The 13,236-nt window shown below is 45.7% G+C and overlaps 1 protein-coding gene and 1 pseudogene across 1 annotated transcript in view; one reads left to right on the top strand and one right to left on the bottom strand.

Moving 5' to 3' along the window:
• The window catches only part of NSG2 (neuronal vesicle trafficking associated 2), a 70,070-nt gene that overhangs the window by 52,756 nt on the left and 4,078 nt on the right, over positions 1–13,236 (bottom strand). The window lies entirely within an intron of this gene.
• On the top strand, positions 1,951–3,954 carry LOC109574994 (stress-induced-phosphoprotein 1 pseudogene; annotated as a pseudogene).

Below are 13,236 nucleotides of genomic sequence, written 5' to 3'. Positions count from 1 at the left end.
GTGCTTAGTTGCTCAGTCGTGTCCGACTCTTTGCAACCCCATGGGCTGTAGCCCACCAGGCTCCTCTGTCCATGGGGAGTCTCCAGGCAAGAATACTGGAGGGGGTCACCATGCCCTCCTCCAGAGCATCTTCCCATCCCAGGGATTGAACCTAGGTCTCCCACATGCAGGCAGATTCTTTACCGTCTGAGCTACCAGGGAAGCCCAAGAATACTGGAATGGGTAGCCTTTCCCTTCTCAAGTGACTAAGCACAGCACATCACATCCCTTTTCCTGGGGATCTTCCTGATCCAGGAATCAAACTGGGGTCTCCTGCATTGCAGGCAGATTCTTTACCAGCTAAGCTACCAGGGAAACCCTCTAGAGATGGCTGTGTGGCCTCCATAGGCTAGCTGTTTCTATTAGAAACTCACAATATTCTGGGAAGGGCCAAATGAAATATGCTGGTGTTTTGTGAACTTAAAAGATACTCTATAAATTGTAATCATTAAAAATTGTTGGGATAGTACTAGAAAAACTGGCAGGTTATGAAATGTATAGAATATTTAGATGTCTGACCATTTTAAAAAATATTTACAAACTGGGAATTATAGTTTCTTCTCCCAATTCTTCATGTTATATGTGTGTATATGCCTAATGTGTGCATGTATATATAAACATATTATAATACAACTCAGTGTCTATTTCTAAGCTTAGTAAATTTCCTGGTCAATGTGCTATGTAACCCATAAAACTTGGGGCAATAATTGCCTTTGCCTTTTATGCTAGACAGCATTCTAAGATAGTCCCCAAATTTCCCAGCCTATCCCCACCCCCATATAATCTCCTTCCTCAACAGTGTGGACAGGACCCATGAATATTATGGCACAGTCACTCCCATGAGTATGTTATGCCATCTAAAACTCCATCAGAGCAGACTGGAGAGAGATGCTCCTTCTGGCCTTCAAGTAAGTCAACATGTTGGAGAGGGCTATGTAGCCAATGCCTGAGGGTGGACTCTAGGAGCTGAAAATGACCCGGGCCGATAGTAAGGTCATGCAAGAAAATGGCACTTCAGTCCTACAACCACAAGTAACTGAATTCTGCCAATAACTGGCATGAGCTTGGAATAGGGCCCCAAGCATCAGGTAAAATGCAGCCCAGCTGAAACCTTGACTTCAGAACTGTGAGACCCTCCTGAGCAGACAACCCACCTAAATTGTGACTGGACTTCTGACCTATAAAAACCTGTGAGGTTTCTGACCTGTGAGGTGTTAAATTTGTATTGTTTTGAAGTACTAAAGCTTTGGTAACTGGTTACATAAAAACAGAAAAACCAAAATTCCTCCCCACATTATCAAGTCCATCTCAACAATCTCTTAACTAGACTTATTCATTTCTAGATCCTTAGCCATCAGACTCATCTCAAGCATCACACATCAAATGTCAAGAAGTATTTGCCACTTAGTCTTCTCCTCTGCCCTTCTATTTTATAGACATCTTTCTCAAAACTTCTCAAAGAGTTCTAGACCATATATATCATTCCATTTAATTTAAAAGACCTCACGCAGCAGTCAATATGTTGAGACAGGAACAAAGCTAAACAAATATTACTGCTGAAATAAGACAATGAATAACCATTACAGGCATATCATTCTGCTATAAATGCCATAATAAATATTTTGTGGTTGTTTCTCTAGTATCCATTCCCTTCTTCAATCAAAAGCCCCTAGTCCTCCTTTTAAGAGCCCTGTCCTATGTAACAGCCACGTGGTTTGGTGGAATTGTTGCCTTCCTTGAGGGCAGGGATGGTCCCTAATTAAGTTAGGCCAATCAGAACATACTGTTCTATTGATCACAAAATTTGATTGACTCAGAGATGCACATGTTACCCAATTTGGATCAAAGTATATGAGACGGTTGGGAACACGGAGCCAATGGAGTCTATTCAATGGGGTTCCAGACCGGGCAATGGAGCAGGTAAATGAGCTCAACAAGAAGGGCAACGAGGCCCTGAGAGCTGGCAACACTGACGATGCGCTACAGTGCTACTCTGAAGCCATTAAGTTAGACCCCCAGAACCATGTGCTCCACAGCAATCGCTCAGCAACCTATGCCAAGAAAGGAGACTACCAGAAGGCTTATGAGGACAGCTGCAAAACCACTGACCTAAAGCCTGACTGGGGCAAGGGCTATTCACGAAAAGCAGCAGCTCTTGAATTCTTAAACCGATTTGAAGAAGCCAAGCAAACCTATGAGGAGGGTTTAAAACATGAAGCAAACAATCCTCAGTTCAAAGAAAGTTTACAGAATATGGAGGCCCGGTTGGCAGAAAGGAAATTCATGAACCATTTCAACATGCCTAATCTATACCAGAAGTTGGAGAGTGGTCCCAGGACCAAGACTCTGCTTGCAGATCCTACCTACCGGGAACTGATCGAGCAGCTGCAGAACAAGCCCTCCAACCTGGGCACGAAACTGCAAGATCCCTAGATCATGACTACTCTTAGCATCCTGCTCGGAGTTAATCTGGGCAGTATGGATGAAGAGGAGGAAGTTGCAACACCTCTGCCACCACCTCCCCCCAAAAAGGAGACAAAACCAGAGCCAATGGAAGAAGATCTTCCAGAGAATAAGAAGCAGACGCTGAAAGAAAAAGAGCTGGGGAATGAAGCCTATAAGAAGAAGGTCTTTGACACAGCCTTGAAGCGCTACGACAGAGCCAAGGACCTGGATCCCACCAACATGACTCACATAACCCACCAAGCAGCCATGTACTTCGAGAAGGGTGACTATGGTCAATGCTGGGAGCTTAGTGAGGAGGCCATTGAAGTGGGGCGACAAAACCGAGAAGACTACCGACAGATTGCCAAAGCTTATGCACTAATTGGCAACTCTTATTTCAAAGAAGAAAAGTACAAGGATGCCATCCATTTCTATAACAAGTCTCTGGCAGAGCACCGAACCCCAGATGTGGTCAAGAAATGCCAAAAGGCAGAGAAAATCTTGAAGGAGCAAGAGCGGCTGGCCTACATAAATCCTGACCTGGCCTTGGAGGAGAAGAACAAAGGCAATGAGTGTTTTCAGAAAGGGGACTACTCCCAGGCCATGAAGCACTACAGAGAAGCCATCAAACGGAACCCCAAAGATGCCAAACTGTACAGCAACCGAGCTGCCTGCTACATCAAGCTCCTGGAGTTCCAGCTGGCGCTTAAGGACTGTGAGGAGTGGAGCCAACCTTTATCAAGGGTTATACCCGGAAAGCCACCACCCTGGAGGTGATGAAGGACTACACGAAAGCCATGGCTGTCTACCAGAAAGCACTCGACCTGGACTCCAACTGTAAGGAGGCCACAGATGGTTACCAGCGCTGCATGATGGCCCAGTACAACCAACACGACAGCCCTGAAGATGTGAAGCGGTGGGCCATGGCCAACCCGGAGGTGTAGCAAATAATGAGTGACCCAGAAATGTGGCTCATCCTGGAACAGATGCAGAAGGACCCGCAGGCACTCAGCGAACACTTAAAGAATCCTGGGATAGCACAGAAAATCCAGAAGCTGATGGATGTGAGTCTAATAGCCATCCGGTGATGACTTGCTCATCATCCCCTTCCCTTCGCCCTCATGTGGAAAGAGGAGCTGGGACCGCGCCAGGCAGCACGGAGCAGAAGGAAGAGAAGGGGAGACAAGCGAACAGCATATCTATATGTTTATACAGACCTACATGGAAGATTCAGAGACTTACACTCGTGTATTCGTGCAGCTGCTGCCTCTGGGCCCTCCCAGCACACACATGGCCCTTCCCCTGCCCCCCAGTCGCTGTCTCAGCTGCTCTCCCGTAGTTGGTTATTTTTTATTTGGGGCAGTGGGCTTGTATGGGGAGGGGAGGGTGTTCTTCCCAACCTCAGGTCCCAACTGTCTTCATTCACATTGTTAACTCCACGTCCTCTTCTCCAATAAAACAAGCCAGTCAGGTGTCGTTACATAAAAAAAATGGATATGAGGCAATACTGACTGGAAACTTGGGGGAAGATGCCTCCTTGCTCTTTACGAGTGCTCCTTAAAGAGCACGGTCTTCCTCTGGACTGTATAGTGAGGACCTCATTCTGAAACTGTTGATGCATTTGTTGCTACTATGAGGAGGAGCCAGGATGAGGTCAAAGGCAGCATATAAAAGAGGACAGAGTCAAGAGGAACCCGGAGAAATGGATGTGAGCCCTGATGACACCCTGCCCTCTGGATCATACCTTGCCTGAAACCAGACCCACACTGAACCCTGCAGTCATGGGGCAGGGGTGGAGGAGTCAAATCTTACTCTTTGGGCCTTAATCCAATTTATGCTGGGTTTTCTGATATTTGATGTGAAAAGCTTTCTATCTGATACAAGTGTGTTCCAAGAAAAATGAACTGAAAAGCTATTAGAATTTAGTAAGATAGCCATGTACTAAAATCATAACAAAAGCAATAGATTCTTGGCACCAGCAAAAAAAAAAAAAATCACCTCAGAATATGATGGATCCACCCAAAGATACATACAAAAATGTTCACAACCACTTTTTTTCATGATAGCCCAAACTGAGAACAACTCAAATGTCTATTAACAGGAGAATGGATAAATTGTGGTTTACTCATAAGATGGAATGTTAAACAGCAATGCTATACACATGGGTGAATCTCACAGGCATTACATTGAACTGAAGGAATCTGATGCAAAACATTTTTTTATATCCTGCGTGATTTCATTTATATCAAGTTCAACATAAATGAAATAATTTTTATATGATCTTCTACTGCTTCTAAGTCGCTTCAGTCGTGTCCGACTCTATGCGACCCCATAGACGGCAGCCCACCAGGCTCCCCTGTCCCTGGGATTCTTCAGGCAAGAACACTGGAGTGGGTTGCCATTTCCTTCTCCAATGCATGAAAGTGAAACGTGAAAGTGAAATCAGTCAGTCGTGCCCGACTCTTAGCAATCCCATGGACTGCAGCCTACCAGGCTCCTCTGTCCATGAGACTTTCCAGGCAAGAGTACTGGAGTGGGTGCCACTGCCTTCTCCATTATATGATCAAAACAGATATATATATACTATATATGTATACTATATATAGTATATACATATATAATACTATATGTATATATAGTATCCCAACTACCATTTACAGTAATAGGAGGGATACTGAGTTTAGTAGAGTCAGGGTCATAGCCCTCCACGTCCTGCTTTGCCCTGAACACCTAAGCGATGTTGCTTATGCTCTGAATGAGTTTCTAATGAAAACACTTCTTTTGACTTCAGAATACTTCCCAAACTGCCAGGTTCAAACTAGGCCAACAGACAAGGGGGCCCCTGACCCCATGCCCATCCTCAGTCATCTGCTCCTGCCTTTAGCTAAGCCATACTTTCTCCAAAAGCAGCCCAGCTAATATTTTACCTTTGCCCCAAGGAAATATTAGCTTATTAGAACCCCTTCTCCACATCAAAAGCAGGTCTTTGCCTGTTTGCCTGGAACAAATGGGCAGTCCTCTGGACTGGTCTTTTTCAACCTCTCAGTTATATTTGACAGGCTTGCTCACTCACTCCTCCATAAAGGTCCTCCTCCCAGGACCATGGTCCTCTTCCTGCTCACTGACCATCCCTCCTCAGTTTCCTCCTCAAGTCTCACCCACTCTGCTTAACCTCTCAGCATTAGAATCTCTCAGGGTTAGGTCATGGGATACTTCTTTCCTACAAATTCCTTCTGAAGGTTCTTACTCCTATCACTTCAAGCTCCATCTTTATTCTCCTAAGTCTCAGATTTACACCTCCAGTTCAGACCCTATTCAGCATTCAGATTACCCTGCTGGATGTTTGCCCTTGGACAGACACACCTGAATTTATCGCGTCCACAGCAAAGCTCTTGGGTTCCCTGACTCACCTTCCCCAGCCATCTTGCCCTTGACATTCTCTTCCTTGTGTAATCCCTAGCTAAGAAAAATAGCAGCATGATAAGCCATGGTTATGTCAAGTCATACACAGGAGTCCCTCATGATCCCTCCCTTCCCTTCAGTCTCCAGATCCATCCCACCACCACTAGTCTCCGCTTCCTCAAAACTTTCTCTCAAATAAACCCATTTGTCCAGTTATACTTCCCTAGTCCAGAGCACCATCCTCTCTCCACGAACATTTGCTCCGACCATCTTCCTTGCTTCCATCCTTGCCTCCCAAAATCCAAATAAAAAGAGCTTTCTAGACTAAGAGAGCATCAGCCAGCAAACATTCAGAAGACATCCAGGAGGCTGGACCTGGGAGGACCACAAAGACGTAGTTTTTTTTTAATATAAATTTATTTAATTGGAGGTTAATTACTTTACAGTATTGTATTGGTTTTGCCATACATCAACATGAATCTGCCACGGGTGTACACATGTTCCCCATCCTGAACCCCCCTCCCACCTCCCTCCCCATACCATCCCTCTGGGTCATCCCAGTGCACCAGCTCCAAGCATCCAGTATCATGCATTGAACCTGGACTGGCGATTTGTTTCATATATGATATTATACATGTTTCAATGCCATTCTCCCAAATCAGTGGACTGGGAACAGAGCGGGTGAAGTGAGGGGTAAGCCGAGGCTCTGCATGCCTTGCCTCACATATTAAAGATGAACTCGAGAGCAGTGAGGAGCTAAGGAAGGTTTATAAACCAGAGAATGGCTTTCCAGGCAGGCATTACAATTAGAGGAGAAGCCTCTGGCACAATGGAGATACACTGGAGAGATGCAGAGAGCAAGAAAAAACAGCCCTACAGTTACTGGAACCAACCAGCTATTGGGCATGTGATGAAGCATGGTGTGCTGTTCCCATGGACTGCCGCCAGAACAGATCCTTTCTATAAAAGGAGACATAGTAACAGTGACTTTTTTTAGTACTATGAAGGAGAAAGCATAAGAAATGTTAGCCAATCATTATTAATTGTACCTTGGAGGAATCAGCTTGCTTATGCAAAGAAAGAGAGAAGAGAGAAAACAAATTTGGTAAAAAGGTTCTATTTTCTGCAGTTGAAAAAAAAATGGAGCAAAATGGAGCTCTGAGCTGCTTGATTAATAACTGAAATGTAATGAAAAAGTGGGGAGGAGGGAGGAAAAATTCTTTCTACTTGTTTTTATTAAAAGTAGGGTTTTATAGATACTTGGAAGAATGAAACTCCTGGTTTTCAAATATCGTTTTGAATTTAGGCAAAGAAATAAATTTGTTTTCTTCTCATATCAATACATCAGCCCCTATTGTTCTGTTGGCAGTTGATATGAAAAACATAATTTAACATAATTGGCATTGTGAAAATGGGATACATTATTCATCCCAAAAGGACCCCTTGTCTGGATATATTCCCCCTTCGCTGGCAAGGCCAGATAATACATGGTGGTTCAGATGGCGCAAAGTACAGATCATAAAAATTTAAAATACTACTTCCCAGGATTATCAATAGTGAAGAGGTTCCCACATGAAGAGGCCCCAGGATTGGCAGGAACAATAAATAAAAGTGCAGAAGTGCTGACAAGGAGCATAATTGTATTTTTACGAGCTGGACTGGCACAGGCCAGAAATAGATCTAAGCTGTACTTTCAGCTCATTCTTGCAGCAAAGAGAGAAGTTAGAGCAGGACAATGAACCTGCCTCTGAGCACTTCCTGTGTGCCAGACACAGTGCTACTCATGTGTACTCATAAAGTCTCACACACCCACTCCCCCGCTTATAGATTCTCTCTGACCTTCACGTCTCTCCTTTAAGATCATTATTATGCCCATCTTTCAGATGAGGAAATTTAGCCTCAGAGACTTCAGTCACTTGCCTGTGATCAAATGACAGGTAAGTGGTTGAGCTGGTATTCAAACTGAAGAACATGATGCTCTTTTCTATAATTTTTAAGGTACCTGCTATGTGCCTGGCACTGTACCAAAAGCTTTACATCCTGTATCTCAGACAATCCTTTCAATCACTTTGAGGAAGGAGAGAGTACCCCCATTTTACAAGAGCCAGAGTCTCGGGGAGCAGAAATGACGGCACAACCTCACGTAACCACTAATGGGCTGACTCAAGGCTTGAGCCTGGGCTTCTGGCTCAAATCAATTGCCACTAGTAAGGCCATCATTCAAAAATCATAGCACTCAAACTCTGATCCTGTGGCACCTGATGCTCTATAAATGCTATTGAATGAATGCCCTAATGAGTGAATCCTGCACCTAAAGAGACAAGGTGAAGCTACCCCAATGGGGCCTGGGTACAGAGCTGGGAACCTTCTCCCATTTACCACCTCACTCCTCAACTCACACTCCATCTCTTTGGGTCTGAGTCTCTCCCTGGGCCCTTGAAGTTTGGTACTAGGCCCAGAACACAAGTAAGATATCAGTGTTCAAAGAACATTAGTGGTAGTATTGTCCAATCCCACCGATCCACAGATGGGAACATGGGAGCCCAGAAAGGGGGAGGGATTTGCTTGAGGTCACACAGCAAAGACTGCAGTATGGACCTGCTGCCTCCCAGTCCAGGGCTCTGTCTGTGGGCTCAAATCTCTTTTCCTTGCTGGGCCTTTGACTTCTCAGGGTAGAATTGAATATTGGCCTGGAAGGCCACATATGGATGGGCTAGCCCAGTAAGTCTATGACTCTTCAACTGTGACAAGGCATATAGCTGGGGAAGATGAGGGACTCTTCATTGGTCCTACAGGGACTGCCAACTCCTGCTCTGAGCAGAGGCTAGTTGCCTGGGCTGGAGTCTCTACAGCCATCCAGACCCATCCTCTACAGGGCAGAAGCTCAGCCCCCCTCACTGTTCAACCTTTCTTGCACCCCTGGGCACTCCAGGAAAAATGATCCTGACTATGGGACTGAATTGATGATGATGATTGTAACACCAATTGTAACAACAACCTTGCATTAAGCACCTACCCTGTGCCAGGTATTGTGATAGACATTTGACATGCATTTTCTCATTTGACCCTTTAAACACTTCTTAAAGGAAGATACTATGGTCCTCAATTTAACAAGAAAACAGAGGGGCAGAGTTAATTAGTAAACTTGCCCAGGGTCACACAGCAAGTAGGTGGTAGAATTAGGATTCGAATTCCAACTGCATTGTTACAATGCATGTGTCTCTGTTTAGGCCACCCTTTGCTTGCAGGGGCACTGGCTCACTAGCTCGCTGTCTCTCTGTGCATGAACATAAGCAAGTAAGGCACTTCAGCTCTCCGAGATTGCTTCACCATCTGTGAAATGGAAGTGATTTATTAAAAAATACATAAAATTTGATATATCCTCATGGTAAATAAAATAAGTATGAAACTTGTAGAATTATATATATATATACATACATACAGTCTTCAAATGGGCCCCAACCACCCCATCCATAGTCCCTAACCATTCGATGGTTTTTTGTGTGTCTTTTCAAGACTGTTTTATGAGTTATAAGAATGAAACATACACCCGTATTTCCACAAATGGGGCTCCATGACACATTCTTCAAAGTTGTTTTAAAGGAACAATGTGTCTGTTGCTTTTTCCACATTAGCACAAACACAAGCAAATCTGTCTCATCCTTATAACAATTGCTTACTTTTCCACATCCATGCACTATGGTTTATTTAACCACTTCAATCTCATAGAACATTTGTTTAACCACTCCAATCTCCACATACATATATGGCTTTGCAGATTTGAAAAATATATCCATAGGATAAATTTCTGCTGCCAGTAGCAACATACCAATCAAATGGGATATACAGTTCTAATTTATAAGCAATGTCCAAATACCCTCTAAAAACCACTGCATCAAATTATATAACCAACCGGAGTGCAACAAGAAGATCTGCTTTCCCCTAGCGTTAGCAACACCAGGCATTATCACTTTATTTATTTATTTTTTTTGCCAATCAGATATGTAAAATGTTATGTTCCATTTAAAATTATTATGTTTTAAATTATAGAGAATTTTCAACCTGCTTATTGGTCACTTTCTGTCTGTTTGTTGGAATCACCTAGTCAGAGCCTTTGCCCCAATTTGGGGTGATGCACAGTCTGCCTCTTGTGAGCCCCTGAAGAGCAGAACAAGGGGGCTCTATCAGCTTGGAATCTGCAGGGATGTGCATTTTCTGCTTCCCAGGGAAAGGCTGCTGGTTCTCTGATCCTGTGTATCAGGGAGAAAAATAAATCCTCTGGTGAAGCCACTACAAAGACCAAGAAGGCATGCAGGACTCAGTGACAGGAGCAGTGTCTCCTTTGCTCCTTTCTTTCCAGATCTGCCCCATCGAACCCTGAACCTCCACCATTGAAACCCCATCCTTCTCAGCAAGTTTTACTTTTATAGTCATCCTCCAGAAATGTCACTTTGGGGAGACACAGTCTGAATATCCAAGGAGAGGAAGGAAACTGTCAATGAGCCCCATGTTTGAGTCATTAGACAATTTTGACTTGTTTCCTCACAGTAACCCTGTTAGGTAGCGATTATGCTCATTTCACAGAAAGAAACAAAAGGGCCCAGAGACACCAAGCAACATGCCTAAAGCCACACAGTACATGAATAGTTTAGCTGAGGTTTGCATAAAGTCTCTAGGACAACAGAGCACACGTGGTCTACCACACAAAATGTGAAACGTGCCAAACATTAATAACTGATCTTTTAAGGCCTGCATTCCTTTCCTCCCACAGGCAGGTGAGCCAGCCTCCTGTGGGACGTGTAAAGATTAGTAATCAGGAGAAAGGAAAGGAACAAACTGCCTAGAGCCTCACAGCTGGCTTTGCTGAATACATGATTCATCTGGGCCTTTGCCAAGGAGCATTGTGCCTACCTGGCTTGCTTTCAGGGGAATAACCATCCTTTAGCTGGCATTTCCCAGACTCCTGGGTGCAGATCTTGGTTGCACCGTTTTCTTTTGGTGTGTCCTAGGATAGTATTTTACTTCTCTGAGCCTGTTTTCATATGGACATAGTGGTCATGACCTCATAGAGGAATTGTGCAGTTATCTGGGTTATCGTGGTCACTTAAATAAACCAAAGGCACATTCTGGAGTTTGGTATCTACAGACTGATGTCCCAACTTCTCAAGAGCTTGCTCCCATGGCCTGGAGGGAGCTACCAAACTGCATAGATTTAAATGGATTAGCTAAGCCTACCTTTACACTAGGCAAGGGGCCAGGGGTCTCATTCAGCCATCATTTCCGATTTCCCACCATATGCCAGAACCAAGGCTGCAAAGATGAGACAGAGCCAGGACCCTCAGGCCTAGTGGGAAAAGCTCCTCAGGGCTGACCCAGCACTGCCATAATCAATCCGTCCATCTCCCCATTTCTGTGCCGATCACAAACACAGCAGAGACTTTCTAGTTGATGTCCTGCCCGCCACTCTTCTCTTCCCCGACTCATGGAAGGGAGGGTGCAGCTAGAAACCCAGTAGCCTCTATTTGGGGGAAATTTCTCTGGTGCTGCCTCGTTTGGAAGATGGATTGGAAGAAAGGGGGAAGAAGAGACCAGGCCGTTGGGTAGCCCACAGCAGCCAGAGTAATCTTCCTAAAATAGAAATCTGATTCTGTTACTCGACTTCTTTAAACGCCTTCCGAAAACGTACCACGTGAACTGGCGGCCACTCCACCTCGCGTGCCAGGCCGACCCCGCTCACGCACCCAGCAGCTCGACCTCCTGACTGTCCTCCTCCTCCTCTCGGCACCTCGCGTGCCACGTCGACCCCACTCACGCACGCAGGCAACTCGACCTCCTGACTGTCCTTCTCCTCTCGGGGCTTGTCCATATGCTTACCCCTCTGCCTCTACCCCCCTCACCGCCCCCCCCACCCCACCACCCTCCAGCTCTCAGCCAGGGATGCTTCTTCAGAAGGACCTTCCCTGACCACTGTTCCACCATAATTAAGCCCTCTTAAGTCTTAGCCTTTACAATCTAGCACCTTACTCTTTCCTTGATAGCCCTTCTTGCAAGTTGCATCTCTGAACTTCTATTTGTGTGCTGGCCTGTTTGAAGACCCTCTTTCCCACTGGGACTAGAAGCTCCATGAAAGTATTGACCATACCTGACTTTTCCTGGCTGTGTATGTATAGCCTAACGTAGCGCCCAGCACATAGAAGGTGCCCCATAGAAATGCTGGATGAGTGAATGAAAGAATGAGTGAGTTCCTCCCAGCATAGTAAGTGTAACCTTAGCTATAATTATGAGTGGCCTGGGAGGGTGTCCAGGAGAGCTGCCATCTGAACTGGGTTTCAAGCTACCATGAGCACTGGCTTATCAGACAGGAAAAGGGACAAGCAGGGCATTCTGGGCAGAAGGAATGGCATGGGCAAGGAGGAGGGAGCAAGAAACACCCTGGAGAGTATGGAAAATTCCAGGGCTGGTTTTTCAACCTCAGCACTGTAGACATTTTGGGCAGGACAGTTCTTCAGGGGTGGCATTTTGTGCATTGTAGGGCATTTACCAGCATTCCTGGCCCAAAGCACCCCACCCCTTATTGTCACAACCAAAAAGTGTCTCCAGACACAGCCAAATGTCCCTCTAGCAGGGAGGGGAGTCACCCCCTGGTTGAGATCAATGGCTCAAGGTAGCTCTGCCATGCTGGTGTTTAAGGGACAAAGTGAGAAGTGGTAGGAATGGAAGCCAGTGGGGCAGGTGATGGAGGACCTGGAGTGTCAAGGTCAGGATTTGAGGACTGTACCCTGCAGGGAGGACTGTATCCTGCTGGGAGGACTGTACCCTGTGGGGAGGACTGTATCCTGTGGGGAGCACTAGAAATGCTTTCCAAGGGAGAAGGACTGATCACAGCTCTGGGGGCACTACCACAGGTGTGGTGTGGAGGACTGATCAGAGTGATAGAAGAGGTGGGGAAACAGGCATGAGGCCTCCTCTCCTAAGGTAGGCACAGCTTCTCCAGCACTGGGGAGGGAGGGAGCACTGGAGGCTGTGATGCTCTCTTTCTAGGATGGCCCCAGGCGTCACCTGCAGGCCCAAGAGAGCACAACAAGGAGCCTCGGCCAGGGATGAAGGGATGTAGAGTGTGAGGAAGCACTGCCTGGGGTGGGAAGTTTCTCGTTATTGAAGGCAGCAAGGTGCAGAAGGGGAAACCGAGGTATCAGGGGCACTGGGCTTCCAAACTCAGCTCTTCCACTCTCTCTGTGAAGCTTGGGCAAGTCTATTGATCCAAGCCTCAGTTTCTCCACCAGTGAAATGGGTGCACTAACACCCACCCCATAGGGTTGCTGGGAAGATTAACTGAAACCATAGCTGTGG

The sequence above is a fragment of the Bos indicus genome, chromosome 20 (assembly GCF_029378745.1).
Source record: "Bos indicus isolate NIAB-ARS_2022 breed Sahiwal x Tharparkar chromosome 20, NIAB-ARS_B.indTharparkar_mat_pri_1.0, whole genome shotgun sequence".
Classification (NCBI taxonomy): domain Eukaryota; kingdom Metazoa; phylum Chordata; class Mammalia; order Artiodactyla; family Bovidae; genus Bos; species Bos indicus.
This window is presented reverse-complemented; position numbering and strand designations above follow the sequence as displayed.